We start from the raw sequence: 18,446 nt of genomic DNA, 5'->3' as shown, positions 1-18,446 counted from the left end.
AAGGCGTACATACGACAACTAGGGAGTATCACACCAGGAGTTAGATCAATTTGACAGTCATAAGGTCTATGAGGAGGCAAGGTTTCTGCTTCCCTTTCATCAAACACGTCTTCATAGGATGAATACTGCCAGGGCAATTTTACTTCTTTCTCCGCCGCGGTGGCTATGTGAGAGTTGCAATGTTTGGTGACTCGAGACGTCTGGAGACATTTCTCATTACATAAGGCAGAAGAGAACACGACTTTCCATTCTGCCCAGTTAATCTCAGGATTGTGATGAGTTAATCATGGTATGCCAAGGATAATTCCATACTGAGGAGCATGGATAACATCAAAGATGAGCTTCTCTTCATGTTTGGTTCTTTGATCTCCCCCATCACAGATCACCGACAAGGGGACAGTCTGAAGAGTTACTGGGCCTCCAGTCAAGAGTTTTCCATCAACTGCTTGTATTATTTCTGGAGTCTTCTTCTTGGTGCATGGGATTCCCCAATCGTGAACCAATTGGGCATCAACAAAATTCTAGGTAGCCCCAGAATCTACTAGGGCTTTCTTGAAATAGTTATTTTTCTTTACTTGAACTTCAATGCCCAACTTGAGGTGTCTAGACTGTGAAGGGTCCATGGTGACACCCAAGAGCAACCCTTCTTTACATCTTGGGTGATCTAATTTTTCTGGCTCGTCTTGTACATTGGCTGCAATTTTCTGGACAGGACCTTGTTTTCTCTTTGGTTTGATTGGACAACCTTTGGCGAAGTGACCCTTGCGCCCACAATAAAGACATTGTACGTTCTTTCTACGTAGGTCCTTTTCGTCTTTGGTCAAAGGTCTCCTGAGAGTTCCGATTTCCATGGGTTCAGAGATACTCTCTTTCTGAGTCCTTGATTCTCTATGTTCGTGAACATGCCAGGAATATTTCTCAGTCTTTTTGTGTGTTCCCCGTCGTTCTGAAAGACGATGATCTAGTCTCAAAACAAGGTTTATCAGATCTTGGCAATCTGTAGGCTGAGGATCTATTTGGGCAAGAATGTCCTTTAACTAATCCTTGAGTCCTTTATAGAAGAAGGCCGCTTACTTTTCTTCAGGCCAGGATGTCTCTGCTTCCAGCTGATTAAAATTAGGTAAGTAGGAAACTAAGGTGGTCATTACAACCCTGGCGGACGGTGTTAAAGCGACAGTAAAACCGCCAACAGGCCGGCGGTAAAAAAATTGGAATTATGACCGTGGCGGGAACCGCCAACAAAGACAGCCACTTTAACACTCCGACCGCCACAGCGGTACAGACAAACAGCACAGCGGTCACCACCAACAGACAGGCGGGAGACAATGTACCGCCCACAGTCTCACAACCTACCAATCCACCACCTTTTCGGGGGTGGATTCACCGCGGATAAAAACACGGCGGAAACAGCCATTTCAAAGGGAAAACGCTCACCTCTACACACTCCACGAGGAAGAGGGTCACCATGGAGCCGGAACTCCATATTCTGCCAGCGATAGTCTTCCTGCTCCTATACGAGGATCATCAACGCCGGCGGCGAAGAGCACGGTGAGTACTGCACCTACGACATAGGGGAGGGGAGAGGCAAAAAACAGGGACACATACAACCAACATCCCAACCCCCACCCCGACCCTCACCCACTACAAAACACACACCAATGCATATCTATACATTACAGTAACACCCCCCAACCCCTGATGAAGAATGCAAACACAAAAGAAAATGAGTTGAACCATTGTAATATATCCAAATACAGGAAGCAAATATATACATATATACACTATCAACAAAATATACACCACGATTAGTAGTGCAGGTAATGCACCAATCATTGTCCGTGGACCACTGGGCCCAAAATGCATGGGCAAGGCCCACACAAGATACCTGATCAAAACGAAGAGAACACTGCTGGGGCATCAGATCGAAATACAACAGGCACCTCAGGGGGAAGGGAAGGGGGGGCACCTCAGCCGGATGAGTGCACCACGCCAGATCCACGAGGGGGCTCCATGCCCATTGATGTCTCCTGGGGAGTGCAAAGCCACAGTCTCTCAAGTCTCTGCAGTGGGTGGGTTGCCCACTGTACCATCCTGGGGAGTGCAAAGCCACATTCTCTCAAGTCTCTACAGTGGGTGGGTTGCCCAATGTACCATCCTGGGGAGTGCAAAGCCACAGTCTCTCAAGACTCTACAGTGGGTGGGTTGCCCACTGTGCAATCCTGGGGAGTGCAAAGCCACAGTCTCACAAGTCTCTGCAGTGGGTGGTTTGCCCACTGTACCATCCTGGGGAGTGCAAAGCCACAGTCTCTCAAGAGGATAACAGTCTCCAATGGTTCTGGAGGGGGCATTGTGCCCAGAGTGCAGCACACACCCCGCGACGGTCCAAGTTGCGTCACTGCCCCTGCCGCAAATGGGCTAGCGGTGCATTCTTTGGCGGTCTTTGCCCTGTTCAGCGGTCCCTGGCCTGTTCAACGGTGATTGCGTTGCCAGTGTCAGACCTGTTCAGCAGTGCATTCCATTGCGGTCTTTGCCCTGTTCAGCGGTCCCTGCCCTGTTCAACTGTGCTTGCTAAGGCGGTCCTTCATTGCCCAGCAGGGCTGTGGCTGGTGGTCCTTCATGGGTCAGCTGGGCTGTGGCTTGCGGGGCCTTCCTGGCCAGCTGGACTGTGGCTGGTGGTGGCCTCCTGGCCAGTGACTCTGAGGCTGGCGGTGGCCTCCTGGGCAGTGACTCTGGGTCTGGCGGTGGCCTCCTGGGCAGTGACGATGAGGCTGGCGGTGGCCTCCTGCCCAGTGACGATGGGGCTGGCGGTGGCCTCCTGGCCAGTGACAATGGGGCTGGCGGTGGCATCCTGGCCAGTGACGATGGGGCTGGCCTCCTGGGCCAGGCACTGTCCAACTTCTGGTGCTTCACAGGGGGGGGACTGGCTGTGCTGTGGCCCCGTGCCACACTGGCTGTCCTGGAGGCCGGTGCACTCCGCATACCTGTAACAACAGGCACCACTGGTCCCGGAGATTTTTTGGCGGAGGTGCTAGTACGGGACCTATGAGTTGGACCGGGGGGTGGGAAATAGGTTAAGGGGGGCCAGGAAACGTTTTTGGGAGACACTGGGATGGGTAGCTGGAGGGGGTCTGGGAGTGGAGGAAGAGGAGGTGGTTGTAGGAGGTGTACCTTTAGGTGATTTGGGTGCAGGTGCATGTACTGGAGGCTGTCTTGAGGTGGATGGCTGTTGGGTGGGTGTGTGCCTGCGTTTGTGTATCTTGGGAGGGGGCGTCACAGACACACTGGGAGAGGACACAGGGGACGTGTAAAGGGGAGTGGGGGTGGTGAGTGCACGCGAGCGGGGTGTGGTGGTTGGTGTGCTGGTGCGGGACGTAGTGGCTGTAATGGTAGTGCATGCAGGTGTGAGTGTAGACGAGACTGGGAGGGAGGAGGGAGATGAGGAGGAGGGGAACACATTGGAGGCAGTGGATGTTGGTGTGTCTGTATGTGTGTGATGCTTGTGTGAGTGCCTGTGGGATGTGTGGTGCTTATGCTTGCCTGAGCTTCCCTTGTGTGTTGACGTGTGTGCATGCTGCTCTGTAGTTGTGCTTGGGATAGGCTGAGGTACAGGGGATTGGGTCGGGGTGGAGGAAGTTGGAGGGGGGAGGCTAGACACAGGGATAATGGCTGCCATCAGTGCTGAGGCCAGAGTTTGCAGGGTTCGATGAAGGGCAGCCTGACCAGAATGAATGCCCTCCAGGAATGCATTTGTGTGTTACAATTCCCTTTCTACACCCTGGATGGCATTCAAAATGGTAGACTGCCCAACAGTGAGGGACCTGAGGAGGTCAATGGCCTCCTCACTGAGGGCAGCAGAGGTGACTGGGGCAGGGGCTGAGGTGCCTGGGGCGAAGGTGATGCCCACCCTCCTGGGTGAGTGGGCACGGGGCGAAGGCTGAGGGTCTGCTGGGAGGGCGGTGCTGGTAGGGGGGGTGGTGGCTGTACCTCTAGAAGTGGGGGGCACAGATTTTGATGCCACCACAAGGGAGCTCCCATCGGAGGACGAGTCCGTGTCGCTGGTTGCAGAACCTGTGACCACTGTGGTGCTCCCCTCGCCCTCCGTCCCACTGGTGTATTCTGGGTCCGTGGTGTGGGCCTCCATGGCCATGTGGGATGCAGCTCCTTCGTGCTCCGGTGCCACTGTACCTCCGCCTGATGATGCTGATGCACACAAGAACAGGGAGACCACAAAAAGGGGGGGACGACAGAAGAAAGACAGGTTGAGTGCATGGCTTACCACTACCGTTGGAGGACAATACAGACACAGCAGCCCCTGCACTACGTCGCGCTGTTGGGCTCTACAGATGCAATTCCTGGGATATGGCCTACATGGCTATTGTCGACCTCTGCACACATAGATGACACAGGGGCATGAATACCTGTACTTGGCACTCTACAGAGGTGGGCTGGGGTGCCACATGGCCTGCATTATGGAGGGGCCTAGCCTACGGAACTCGCCCTGGCCTAGGGAAACCCACAGCCCTCCTCCCCCACCCAGACACCTTCACTGCACGCAAAGTCTGCTGAATGATAGTGTACTCACCCCCTTGTGTCTGCTGTGATGCCCTCAAGCGCCCATCCAACTCAGGGTAGGCCACCGCCAGGATCCGGAACATCAGGGGGGTCATGGTTCGACGGGCACCCCTCCCACATTGGGAGGCCATCCCCAGCTGACCCTCTGCCGTCTTCTTGCTCCAGGGGCGAATGTCCTCCCATCTTTTCCAGCAGTGGGGGCTCCGTCTGTGGTGGACCCCCTGGGTCCGGACGTCCTTGGCGATGGCACGCCAAATATCCTTCTTTTGGTGGGCGCTGACCTACATGACATGTACAGGGGAAGAAGAGAAGTCATTAACAACTGCACCGTCTAAGCGATTGGCCCCCATCCCTACCCTTGCCATGTGGCACATGCATTCACAGTCCTTCATGCACGCAGAACTGTGCCCCCTTCCTTCTTACACTCAGCCCTCTCCACGCAGGCATAGCCCATACAACATGCTCCCTATGTACTTACCTGTTGGTCTGGAGGACCGTAGAGTAGCGTGTACTGGGGGAGGACCCCGTCCATGAGCATCTCCAGCTCCTCTGCAGTGAAGGCAGGGGCCCTTTCCCCAGACGCACGACCCATTGTCTCTTCCAGACCGAGGTCACAGCAGCACTTGCAGTGTAGGTCCTCTCCTGTCGAAGATCAGGTATCGAGTGATTGAACAGATAGAAAATGGCGGTCACGTCCACGGCGGTCACGTCCGCGGCAGTGCATACCATCACCACCGGCGTACATCGTCATTGGCTCCTGGGACCCATAGGGTCCAATGTTAACCAATGCAGCATTGCGCCGTGGTCTTCGACCGCCTACCGCGACGGTGTACAACGGCAGCGCAGTTACCTCACATACCATTGTCCCACTTAAGAAGTCAGGCAGCCGCCATTTCAGGGGCCCACATGCCCTAATTACCAACTGCATCACACAGACCTAGGCCTTGTCGCACAACACAAATACAGGCCACATTTTGTGTATGAATAGTGTTCTGTGTAGACTGTGGGTACATACCTCTGAGTTGTTTGACTCTGTGGTCACTGTTGTCCTTCCTAGGCACCATCTGCTGGGACAAGTGAGGAGATGGCGGAATCCTCCAGTGTACCGACCGCTGGTGGACCTGTCGACAATGGAGGAAAGACATTTGATCATCACCTACAGGTTTGACCGTGCCACAATCCAGGAACTGTGTACCCAGTTGGAGCCAGACCTGATGTCAGCAATCCGCCATCCCACAGGGATCCCCCCTCAATTGCAGGTGCTATCAGTGCTCCATTTCCTAGCAAGTGGGTCATTTCAAACAACAGTGGCCATGGCATCAGGGATGTCCCAGCCTATGTTTTCAAACATGTTGTCCAGAGTGTTGTCTGCCCTGCTGAAACACATGCGGAGCTACATCGTTTTCCCTCAGGGGGAGGATTTGCCTACAGTTAAAGGTGACTTTTATGCCCTTGGACATATCCCTAACATCATAGGTGCCATTGATGGGACCCATGTAGCTCTGGTCCCCCCCCCCACAAGAGTGAACAGGTGTACAGGAACCGGAAGAGTTACCATTCGATGACTGTACAGATGGTATGTTTGGCAGACCAGTACATCTCCCAGGTGAATGCTATGTTCCCTGGCTCTGTGCATGACGCCTACATCCTGCGGAATAGCAGCATCCCTTATGTGATGGGTCAACTCCAGAGGCACCGGGTGTGGCTATTAGGGGACTCTGGTTACCCCAACCTGTCATGGCTACTGACCCCAGTGAGGAATCCCAGGACCAGGGCAGAGGAACGCTACAATGAGGCACATGGGGGGGCTAGGAGGCTGATCGAACACACCTTTGGCCCCCTGAAGGCCAGGTTCAGGTGCCTCCATATGACAGGTGGATCCCTATTCTACTCACCAAAGAAGGTGTGCCAGATCATCGTGGCCTGCTGAATGCTTCACAACTTGGCTTTACGACGACAGGTGCCTTTTCTGCAGGAGGATGGTCCAGATGACGGTGTTGTGGCAGCTGTGAAGCCTGTGGACAGTGATGAGGAGGAAACAGAGGAAGAAGACATTGACAACAGGGACTCAGTTATCCAGCAATATTTCCAGTGACACACAGGTGAGAACACATTCCTGCCTACTACAAATACTTTCACACTTCTACCTCTAACCTGTCTGTCGATTTCAACCAGTATATGGTTACTGAGTTGTACATTTCCCTTACAGTTTCACAGGTGTGGTTAACAACGTGTGTCATCTGCTTAGATTCCTCATGGACTTGAGATGTGTGACATAGGTATGTTGACATTATATTTGAAAACGCATTTTGTCACTGTCATTGCTAATACACATGTTCTAAATCACAGACTGACTCCAGATTGTGTTGTGCTTCAAGGGTGTTTATTTAAGTGTTAAATATTGGAGAGGGGTTGTAACATGGTGAGGGGTGATGGTGGAGGAATGTCCATGGCAGAATCCAATCTATTAGTCTCACAGGTGCATTGCCCATATGGGCATTGGAAGTGGAGCTGAGACAGTTTAAATATGGACAGGGTTACAAAGTGGGACAGTGGGATGACAATCAGGGTGGTCTCATTTCTTGGCGGGGGTCTTAGCATCGTGCTCTGTCTTGTTCCTGGATCTCAGGGACCGCTTGCGGGGTGGTTCTCCATCTGCAGGGGGTAGGGTGCTGGTGTGGTGGTCCTGTGGCGTTGCCTCCTGTCCACTAGCACCGGCGGAGGTGGTGGGCAGTTCATCGTCCATGCTAGTGTCAGGGGCCCCTTGGAGTGCCACAGTGTCCTTCCTGGTGTTCAGTATTTCCTTCAGCACCCCTACAATGGTTCCCAAGGCGGAGCTGATGGTTCTGAGTTCCTCCTTGAACCCCAAATACTGTTCCTCCTGCATGCGCTGGGTCTCCTGAAACTTGGCCAGGACCGTTGCCATCGTCTCCTGGGAGTGGTGGTATGCTCCCATGATGGAGGAGATGGCCTCGTGGAGAGTGGGTTCCCTAGGCCTGTCCGCCCCCTGTCGCACAGCAGCCCTCCCAGTTCCCCTGTGTTCCTGGGCCTCTGTCCCCTGGACCGTGTGGCCACTACCACTGCCCTCAGGTCCCTGTTGTTTTTGGGGTGGTGGTTTATTCTGGGTTCCCTGTAGTGGTGGACACACTGCTGATTGATGTGTCCTGGGGACGGAGGTATGGGCCCGCTGGGTGGGTGCTGTGCTGGTGTTTCCAGAGGTGGGAAGGTATGTGGTGGCCTGTGCCCGTATGGGATCCTACCCTATTAGGGACTGCTGTGTGAGCCTCCACACCAACAGGTGAATACACCTTGGGCACGATGTATGTGGGAAGGATGCATGGAGATGTGTGTGCAAGGATTGTGTCATCGGGGGGGTGTCTTGTTGGCACCGGGCAATGTGTGTGCAAATGGTGATGGAAATGGGATTGGTGGGCCATATGTGTGACAGGATGGATTGTATGTGTAATGGTGTCCTCCCGTCTGTATCACCTCTGCAGGTCAGCGCCCATCAAAAGAAGGGATTGTGACTTGCCATCACCAAGGACGTGCGGTCCCTGGGGGTCTATAGCAGACGGAGCACCAACTTTCTGAAACAGTGGGAGGACCTGAGACGCTGGGCATGGAAGACCTCGGAGGCCCAGCTGGGGATGGCCTCTCAATGAGGAAAGGGTTCCCATCGGAACCTGACCCACCTGATGGTCTGCATACTGGCAGTGGCCTACCCAGAGCTGGATGGGCGCTTGAGGGCATCACAGCAGCCACAAGGGGGTGAGTACAGTGGGCGTTAAAACAATAATTTGTAGGTGGCATGGTATCCGGGTGGTGGGTGTCAGTTTGTGGGTGCCCCTTAACGACTGGCCAGACATTGCAGCGTAATCCAGCTCAAGGGTAATGATAGAAAGGGAAATCCAGGTAACCAAGCTCGGTTGCATTCCCTGTTAGACAGGGCTTAGTGGGTCATGGGAGGGGTGCAGTTGGCAATGGTTGGCCCTCATCTTGCTGTGGCATCTAGCCAATTGAATGGCAGTGCAATGCATAGTGCTCAATCTTGATCCCGGTGTGTGATGGTACTGTGTATGCCATCTATGATGTTGGTGCTGTAATTGACCTAGCGCTCCCTTTCTCTCTCTCTCCCTTTTTACTTCTGTCATCCAGTCCATGTGTGCATTAGCATCATCTGGCAGAGGAGCAGGGGCACCGGCAACAGAGGGTGCTGCATCCCACAGGACCCAGGAGGCAGGGTCCACTGACGCCAAGGGAACCAGTGGGACAGCGGGCGAGGGGAGCACCACGGCAGAGACAGGAGGTGACAACACTTTCCCAGATACCTCTGATGGAAGCTCCCTGGTGGTGGCGGACTCCTCTGTGACCACTCCAGCTGCAGGTACAGCCACCACCCCCGTACCAGCACTGCCCTCGCAGTAGCCCCCCACCAAGTTGCCCATGCCTGCTCACCCAGGAGGGTGGACATCTCCTTTGCCCCAGGCACCTCAGGCCCTGCCCCAGTGAGTCCTGCTGCCCTGAGTGAGGAGGCTATTGACCTCCTGAGATCCATCTCTGTAGGGCAGTTAGCCATTGTGAATGCCATCCCGGGGCTGGCATCCCAGATGCAGCAATGCAATGCATTCCTGGAGGGCATCCACAGTGGATTTGCGGCCCAACATAGATCGATTCAGGCAAAGGCCTCCTCTCTGATAGCAGCCATTGTCTCTTTTCCTACCGTCCCCCTCCAACTACAACTTCCCAATCCCAATCTCCTCAACCCCATCCCATCCCATGCACACATACAGACGAGCATGTACTCAAGACATCACACAGGAGTGGCACAGTCAAACACAGGCATCACACATCAGCCCAAAAGCACTCATGCAAACACCAGACAGTTGCACACACAACCACATTCACTGCCTCCACTGTCTCCCCCTCTTCATCCTCCTCCACCTCCCTCACACTCATGCCCACTCTCACACCTGCATGCACTGCTTCAACATCTACCACCAGCATCACCACACCAAGCAGCACACACACCTCCCTAGCAGACTCTTCCACAACATCCATGCACAGGTCCCCTGTATATTCTCCTACCCTGTGTGTCCCCCCCCTTCCTAAAGGACACAAACGCAAGCACTCAGACACCCAACAGCCATCCACCTCACATCAGCACACTGCCCATACACTTGCACCCAAGTCCAGCATACGTACTTCTCTGAAAACCACTCCCTCAACCTCCACTCCCATCCCTCCTCCCTCATCCCACCCCACTGTCCCTAAGAAGCTTTTCCTTGCCCAACTTGACCTCTTCCCTCTTCCTCCCTCCCCCGTCTTGCCTGTAAGAGCAGGGTCCCAATGACCCAGCCCACCACCTCAGCCAAACAGTCCATGGGGACAGTGGAGGCACCTCCTAGTCGTGGAGGCAAGACAGTGAAGGATCCCACTACACCAGCAAGGAAGGGTAAGGATCCCACACCTCCTTCCATGAAAGTGAAGAAGCCCTCACCTCGTGCCATGAAACAGAAGAAGTCCTCATCTCCTGGCATGAAAGAGAAGAAGCCCACACCTCCTGCCATGAAAGAGAAGAAGCCCTCACCTCCTGCCATGAAAGGGAAGAAACCCTCACCTCCTGCCATGAATGGGAAAAAGCCCTCACCCCCTGGCATGCAAGGGGAAGAAGCCGTCACCGCCTGCCATGAAGGGGAAGAAGCCCTCAACTCCTGTCATAAAAGGGAAGAATCCCTCACCTCCTGCCACGAAAGGGAAGAAGGCCTCACCTCCTGGCATGAAAGGGAAGAAGCCCTCACCTCCTGCCATGAAAGGGAAGAAGTCCTCATCTCCTGGCATGAAAGGGAAGAAGCCCTCACCTCCTGCCATGAAAGGGAAGGAGCCCTCACCTCCTGCAGAGGCTGGCAGGGTACCACCACCACCACCAGTGGTCACAAAGCCCTCACCTCCAGCTGAGACAGTGCAGCCCTCACCTCCAGCAGAGGCTGCCCAGGAGGCACCTTCACCTGCTTAGACACTGCAGCCCTCACCTCCAGCAGAGGCTGGCAGGCTACCACCACCACCAATGGTCATGGAGCCCTCACCTCCAGCTCAGACAGTGCATTCCTCGCCTCCAGCAGAGGCTGCCCAGGAGGCACATTCCCCAGCTGAGACACAGCAGCCCTCACTTCCTGCAGAGGCTTCTCAGGAGGCACCTTCACCTGCTGAGACACTGCAGCCCTCACCTCCAGCAGAGGCTGGCAGGGTACCACTAGTAGTCACGAAGCGCTCACCTCCAGGAGAGACAGTGCACCCTCACCTCCAGCAGAGGGCATGTAGACCACCCTCCAGGGAATCCTGTATGAGGAGCCCCATCCAGAACCAGTGGGCAAGTCACCCACCTGAGAGACTGTGACCTTGCACTCCCCAGCAAAGATAATGGTCATGGAGTCCCCTCCAGAACCAGTGGGCAAGTCACCCACTTGAGAGACTGTGAACTGGCACTCCCCAGCAAAGATAATGGGCATGGAGCCCCGTCCATAACAAGTGGACAAGTTCCCGACTTCGGCTGAGGTACCTGCCCACTTAAAAAATGATGCACCTGCAAAGTTCTTTGCGGATGTTGTCAGGAAACTAGTTGGGCCTTGGACTGTGCCCAGTGGCCAGTACTTTGTACTGCACATTGGCCCTTTGTGGACAATTGTACATATCTCCTTGTTATCCAATTGGTTCATTTGGTGGCTGTTCCCATTCAATACATTCTCAGTACTGCCTTATTGTTGTCTTTGCATTATTATGCTGTGTATTGCATGCCATTGTTTTTCATCTGCAGCTGGTTGTGTGTACGGTGTGTGTGAATGGTGTGTGTTATGCGTGTGTGTGTCACTCTCCTTTTCCTCCCTCCCTCCCTTGTTTGCCAGGTGGCTGTACTCACCGTTGTTGTCTTCGTTGGCATTGGTGTTCCAGGTGGAGCGTGGCGTAGAAGAGCATCGGGAAGACTTGCAGTTCCGGTTCCCTATCGGCATTGTCCTTCTCTGTGTCTCCGATGGTGAGTCTTTCTCCAGACTTTTGATTGCGTTGGTTCCGCCCCGGAAATCGTTTTGGATGCAGTGTCATGATATGGTAGGCAGTACATTGTCTTCCGCCAGGCTGTTGTTGTCTACCGCCGTGGTGCGTGATGTTAACACCTTGGTGGATGGTGTGGCACATTGGATGTCCATGGGAGTTCCACCGCCATGGTCATAATTTGGCAGTAATTACCGCCATCCTGTTGACGGTATTTCCACCACTTTATCACTCACCGCCAATGTCATAATGACCACCAATGTCACTATCCAGCCTACTTTGATATCTGATCATTGAACAGCTTATTACATCTAGCACTGAATGCAACACACAAGACTCACTCACACCAAATCTAGGATTACTTCACATGACACACATTATCACACTTACTGGATACATCTGAGTCTTCAAATTGGGCCACGTCGCTGATCTTGTAGGGGGCAGGACCACCTGTAAGATGTAAATAGTAAACCATGTTTAGCGTCATATCACAGACACTACAAGTAGACAACATATTTAAGTGTGTACTATTTGAGAGGAGTGAGCTAGTTATCCTAGTGTAAAACAGTGCAACAAACACACCACTACGATCACACAATGAAACAGACACTCAGGTGAGTGAGAGACACACATCTGTACACTTACACTGGGCCAGAGACTCATGTAGTGCTACACCCTGCTACAACCCTATGTGGGCAACTTATAGAAGATGGAACTACATGGTATACAGGGGAGTTGTGCAATAAATACATGACATCACCATGGTGTTTTGCAAGACATTTGACTCACGTACCCAAGCTTGTCCTGCAAAGAATCCAGAGGTGCTTTGTGATAGACATGCTGCTCAGTTATAAATCTGAAATGATCGTGCGTTGACTAATTCATGACTGATATGTCAAAGTTGTCTGATGGTATCAATTACCCCATTTAGATTGCCCCCTAAGGCAGGTAAGCCTGCTTTGCTGACATAATGGCAGGGGCAGGGATCATGTGCGTGAAATGATGACAAAGTTGTGTTATACATGCATTGCCCAACTTTGTTGACACAATCCAATCAAAAATGTTAGGCTGGCGGTGCCTTGGCTTCTCATACATGAAACCAAGCCGGCGCACTGGTGTGGCCATGGACCCTGAAATGTGTGACTCTGTGATGGTTGTGCTTGACTCACCACACATCTGAACTGCATTGTTATCATGGATGGACATGTGAACTCCATGTCTAGACTGGTGCATATGAATTTCATTATGGTTGCATGCAACCTGTCCACAAGCTTTGCATGCAGCACTCCAACTCGACTGCTACTGTCATTCGAGAGCAGTAGACAGTAAATAGTATGCCAATGGGACACTCACCACATTTGTTTCCGATCGTGGCCCCCAATTTATAGCACGGTTTTGGCGTTAGATGCATAACACATGTGCGTCAAATTCACTGAAAATCAGCCTTGAGAGGAGTGCGAAGGTGGAATTCACGCTAAAGACCCAAATGCCATTTTCTTTGAGTTTGCAGATGTTTTATTATTCAATTCCTGATTGCATCTTTTTTTTCCATTGTCCTTAGATGCACCCTGAATCAACATACATATGACATGGTCTGTGCTGAAGTGTGATATATTGGGTATGGCCACATGTGGTAGTCCATGCAACAATGTGATGAGGGTGTGATTGGTCTGTTCCACCAATGTGTGTGTTACAGAGTCAACAGCATGCAAATAGTTGCACGTATTGCATATGTGCTTGTGTGACAACAGTGTATCCACATATGTTTGGCAGTCAGTACAATGAAATATTTTCTGGTTTGTGGTTGTGTTTTGTGTTTTTGTATGTGATGTTGTCATACAGGGCATCATATTTATAACTACATACACAGTTCAAGCATTGTTGATGATGTGATGAACCCAATGTACCTGGGAATTGTTACCTGACAACTGTCTCTGTATGTAGATTTGGAGTTTATGGAGACATGTGTGGTCTATATTTATGTCTGACAAGTGTACATCTTTGGTACACACTGTGTATGACACAGTCTGCCTATATTCCACCCATATTATGTTTTGACTACATACGTTTGATTGAACTAATTGCATTTACCAATGGTTGTTGGTTTTGTGTGGTGGACATGCAGCCCTAGCTGCATATGTTCTCTTCCATACTGAAGTGCATTCCACAGAGGTGTCCGTGCAATGTGTGTAGTCATGTGTACCCTGTATCAGGATTGGGCCCCATGGCAGTGGCAGGACCATGGATGTACTGCACAGGCCCAACTTCTTCCATTGCTTGTAATACCTGGGCAAATTATGATGACCATTGTTAGGAATTATGTCCCCCCTTGTCACACATGTCCATGCAGCCATTGCAACTCTAACACTGAGTTGTGACAGTCTTCTGTTCCAAAATGACTAACTTTTTGATTTTGGTGATCCACTACCTCATGTGTGGGCCCCTTGCATACTGTCAGGAATCCCCAAGGTGCCTCCTGTGTTATCTGTCAACATCCCTAGGGATTAGGGTTAACCTCTTAGCTGCTGGGCCTTTCCCCCCCAGTGCTGAGCCCTTTGTTTGGTAATTTGGGATAGTTCGCGCTTAGGCCTTCATAACCTTTTGTACACATAAGCTATCCACGCCAAATTTGCGTCCTTTTTTTCCAACATCCTAGGGATTCTAAAGGTACCCAGAGTTTCTGGGTTGCCCTGGAGGAGACAAAGAAATGTGCCAAAATACACCTAACATTTAGTTGTTTTAAAAAAAATGGGAAAAAGGGCTGCCGGAGAAGGCTTGTGGTTTTTTCCCTGAAAATGGCACCAACAAAGGGTTTATGGTGCTAAAATCACCATCTTCCCAGCTTTTAGGAACAGGCGGAGTTGAGTCGGAAAACAACATTTTTCAACACAATTTTGGCATTTTACTGGGACATACTTCATTTTTACTATTTTTGGTGCTTTCATCCTCCTTCCAGTTAGTGACAGGAATGGGTGTGAAACCAACACTGGATCCTGGAAAACTAACTATTTCTGAAGCGTAGACACAATTCTGAATCTAGCAAGGGGTCATTTGTGTAGATCGTACAAGGTTTTCCTACAGAAAATAACAGCTGAAATAAAAACATATTGAAATTGAGCTGAAAAAAACAACAATTGTTCTCCACGTTTTATTTTGTAACTTTTTCCTGCAATGTCAGAATTTTTAAAGCAATATACCGTTACGTGTACTCGACTCTTCTGGGTGCAGGGATATATAGGGCTTGTAGGTTCATCAAGATCCCTAGGTACCGAGAGCCAATAATTGAGCTGCACCTTGCAATGAGTTTTCATTCTATACCGGGTATTCAGCAATCCATTTGCTGAAATATAAAGAGTGAAAAATAGGTATCAAGAAAACGTTTATATTTCCAAGATGGGTATAAGATAAGGTATTGAGAAGCAGTGGTTATTTGCCCATCTCTGGATTCCGGGGTGCCCATACTAGCATGTGAATTACAGGCCATTTCTCAAATAGAGGTCTTTTTTACACACTGGCTACAGGAGTATCCCCATTTACTGTTTATTTAGTCTGCACCCAAGAATGCTCCCTATAACTGGGTCCCAAACATCCACAAGAGTCCCATCAGTACAGAAACACCATAAAGAGTTACAGGAGATTCAAAACAAGTACAACACCATTTAAAACTCTACCAAGCTCAAGTGAAAAAACAAGCAGACAAAAGAAGGAGACCTGCTCCCTCTTATCAGATATGAAATCAAGTGTGGCTCTCAGAAAATTAAACCCCCGATTTCTAGGCCCTTTTCCTATTCCCAAAATCATCAATCCTGTGGTAGTAGAAATTATATTGCCAGATGATTTCGAGGTACACCACGTGTTTCATGTGTCATTACTCTGTCCCTATCCCCTGATACCCACGATGCCCCACCACCTCCCCCGGTAAAAGTACACGTTCAATGGAAATTTTAAGTGGCCAACATTCTTGACTCCAGGCGCGTCCGTGGTGTTCTGCACTATTTATTGGCTTGGAAAGGCTATGGGCCTGAGGACAATTCCTGGGAACCCGCAACCACTGTTTATGCTCCACGTCCTACTAACAAATTCCATCTCCTGCGCCCTTTGACAGGGTCCTTGGTGGGGAGGACTGTCAGGAATCCCCGAGGTGCCTCCTGTGTTATCTGTCTACATCCCCAGGGATTAGGGTTAAATCATATCTTTGTTCTTGATTAAACCTTCATGTTTCTAAGTAAACATAATGTGCTGTGTTACACAATTGGTTTTATCAATGCTTGTTTGCTAATGTGAGCAGGTGTAGTCATGTGCTTCTAATTGGCTATGGTGACTCATCCACATGTGGAAGCTCAACTGCTTTCCTGATTGGCTATAAATAGCAGAGTGAAGCATGCCTCCCTGCTTGGCTTTGTTTTGCTTCCTGATCTAAGCATCTGACTAGGCCCCTGCAGTCATCCTCGTATTCAGGACTTTTGAGGCAATTCTTTTCTTCGTTCCTGTACCAGCTGACACCAGGCATTCCTCCAGCACTCCGGAAAAGACTGCAGCTAAGTGACTAGTATTCTCCAGGAAGTTTGTTCTTTGAGCGCTGCGCTTTCCTAGAACAGCTGGTGTATTTCAGACCTCGTATTTTGGCAGAGTGCTTATCTTGAAGAGACAAATCCATTTCTGAACATTCTACATTATTACTGTAGTTACTTGCCTAAATGTACTTCAGGAAATCTGCTTGAGCTAAAGTACTACAAAATGTGACAGTGCAATTTTAAAAGAGCATTTATGTGACTTTTCTTTCTCTAATAGCTTAACTCTCGGATTTAATTTGTGTCATTCATGCCTGTGTTTCAGGTTTGAGGAATTTGCTTTTTGAAGAGTTTTTCAAACACACAGTGAAACCAAACCAAACTGTGCCACCCTAACTGTTTGAACCCAGAGTGGACATTTGTATTTCTTGGATTGTTTTTGTTCCTTTTAGTTTAACCCTATGCATGCAGGAAAGTTATATATGTGATATAATTAATGCCCTTGTTTGTCTTTCTTGTGCATGATAAGTGCAACCACAGTTCTAATTGTAGTGTGTAACAGTGAATCTCTATGAAGCCAGCCCTAGTGTTGCAGTAGTTATTATTATGGTACTTGTAGGGGGCTGGCCTGTCTTATAGTGGGTACCTGATGGTACTTACACCTTGTGCTAGGTCCAGTTATCCCTTATTAGTAGGTTAGTAGTGTTCTAGCAGCTTAGGCTGATAGAGGTAGCTATAGCAGAGCAGCTTAGGCTGAACTAGGAGACATGCAAAGCGCCTACTATACCACTTATATCGTATGGCACTATATCATAAGAATCACAATACTCAGAGTTACTTAAAATAAAGGTACTTTATTTTAGTGACAATGTGCCAAAACTATCTCAGAGGATATACTCCATTAGGAGGTAAGTAAAATACACAAAATATACACACAAACCAAAATCAGGTAAGTAAATAGTTAGAAAAGTAGTGCAAACACTGTGGAATACAATAGGATGCAATAGGATACAATAGCCCTAGTGGCAACACAAACCATATACTCCAAAATTGGAATGCGAACCACAAATGGACCCCAGCCCTAGTGTAGAGTGTCGAGGGTCGCTGGGAGTGTAAGAAAACACTAAGGGTGTCCAAGATACCCCACCCCAAGACCCTGAAAAGTAGGAGTAAAGTTACCCTACTACCCCAGAAACACAGTAAAGTTGTGATAGGGGATTCTGCAAAGGCAACAACTGACTGCAAAGCACTGAAGACAGATTCCTGGACCTGAGGACCTGCAAAGGAAGGGGACCAAGTCCAAGAGTCACGCAAGTGTCCAGGAATGGCAGGAGCTCACTAAACCCCGGATGAAGGTGCAAAAGGGCTGCCTCTGGGTGAAAGAAGCCAAAGATTCTGCAACAACGGAAGGTGCCAGGAACTTCTCCTTTGGTCAGAAGATGTCACTCGGCGTGCTGGAGGATGTAGAGTTATTTCCATGCAGAAAGACTGCAAACAAGCCTTGCTAGCTCCAAGAATTGCGTAGAAGATAATGGGTGCTTCCCGGGGCCAGGAAAGACCAGGAGGTCGCCCTTTGGAAGAAGAAACAGAGGGGCCACTCAGCAAGACAGAGAGCCCATGCAGAAGCAGGCAGCACCCGCAGAAGCACTTGAACAGGCATTCAAGAAATCTGAGCCTGGCGGTCATCTCAACACTACAAAGGAGGGTCCACGAAGCCGGTGGTCAACTCAGCGAGTTGAGCAATGGAGGGCAGAGTGCTGGGGACCTGGGCTATCCTGTGCATGCAGGATTCCTTGCAAAAGTGCACAGAAGCCCTAGAAGCTGCAGTTCATGCAGTGCACAGGATTACTGTCTGGCATGGGGAGGCAAGGACTTTCCTCCACCAAGTTTGGACAGAAGGACCACTGGACTGTCAGGGTCACTTAGATCCAGCTCCTGTGTTCCAGGGACCATGCTGGTCAAGATGAGAGGGGACCCAGAGGACCGGTGATGCAGAAGTTTGGTGCCTGCAATAGCAGGGCGAAGATTCCGTCGACCCACGGGAGATTTCTTCTTGACTTCCAGTGCAGGGTGAAGGCAGACAGCCCTCAGAGCATGCACCACCAGGAAACAGTTGAGAAAGCCAGCAGGATTAGGCACTACAATGTTGCTGGTAGTCGTCTTGCTACTTTGTTGCAGTTTTGCAGGCATCCTGAAGCAGTCAGCGGTCCATCCTTGGCAGAAGTCAAAGATGGAAATGCAGAGGAACTCTGGTGAGCTATTGCATTCGTTATCTGATGAGAAACCCACAGGAGAGACCCTAAATAACCCTCAGAGGAA

The sequence above is a fragment of the Pleurodeles waltl genome, chromosome 6 (assembly GCF_031143425.1).
Source record: "Pleurodeles waltl isolate 20211129_DDA chromosome 6, aPleWal1.hap1.20221129, whole genome shotgun sequence".
In the NCBI taxonomy this organism is placed as follows: domain Eukaryota; kingdom Metazoa; phylum Chordata; class Amphibia; order Caudata; family Salamandridae; genus Pleurodeles; species Pleurodeles waltl.
This window is presented reverse-complemented; position numbering follows the sequence as displayed.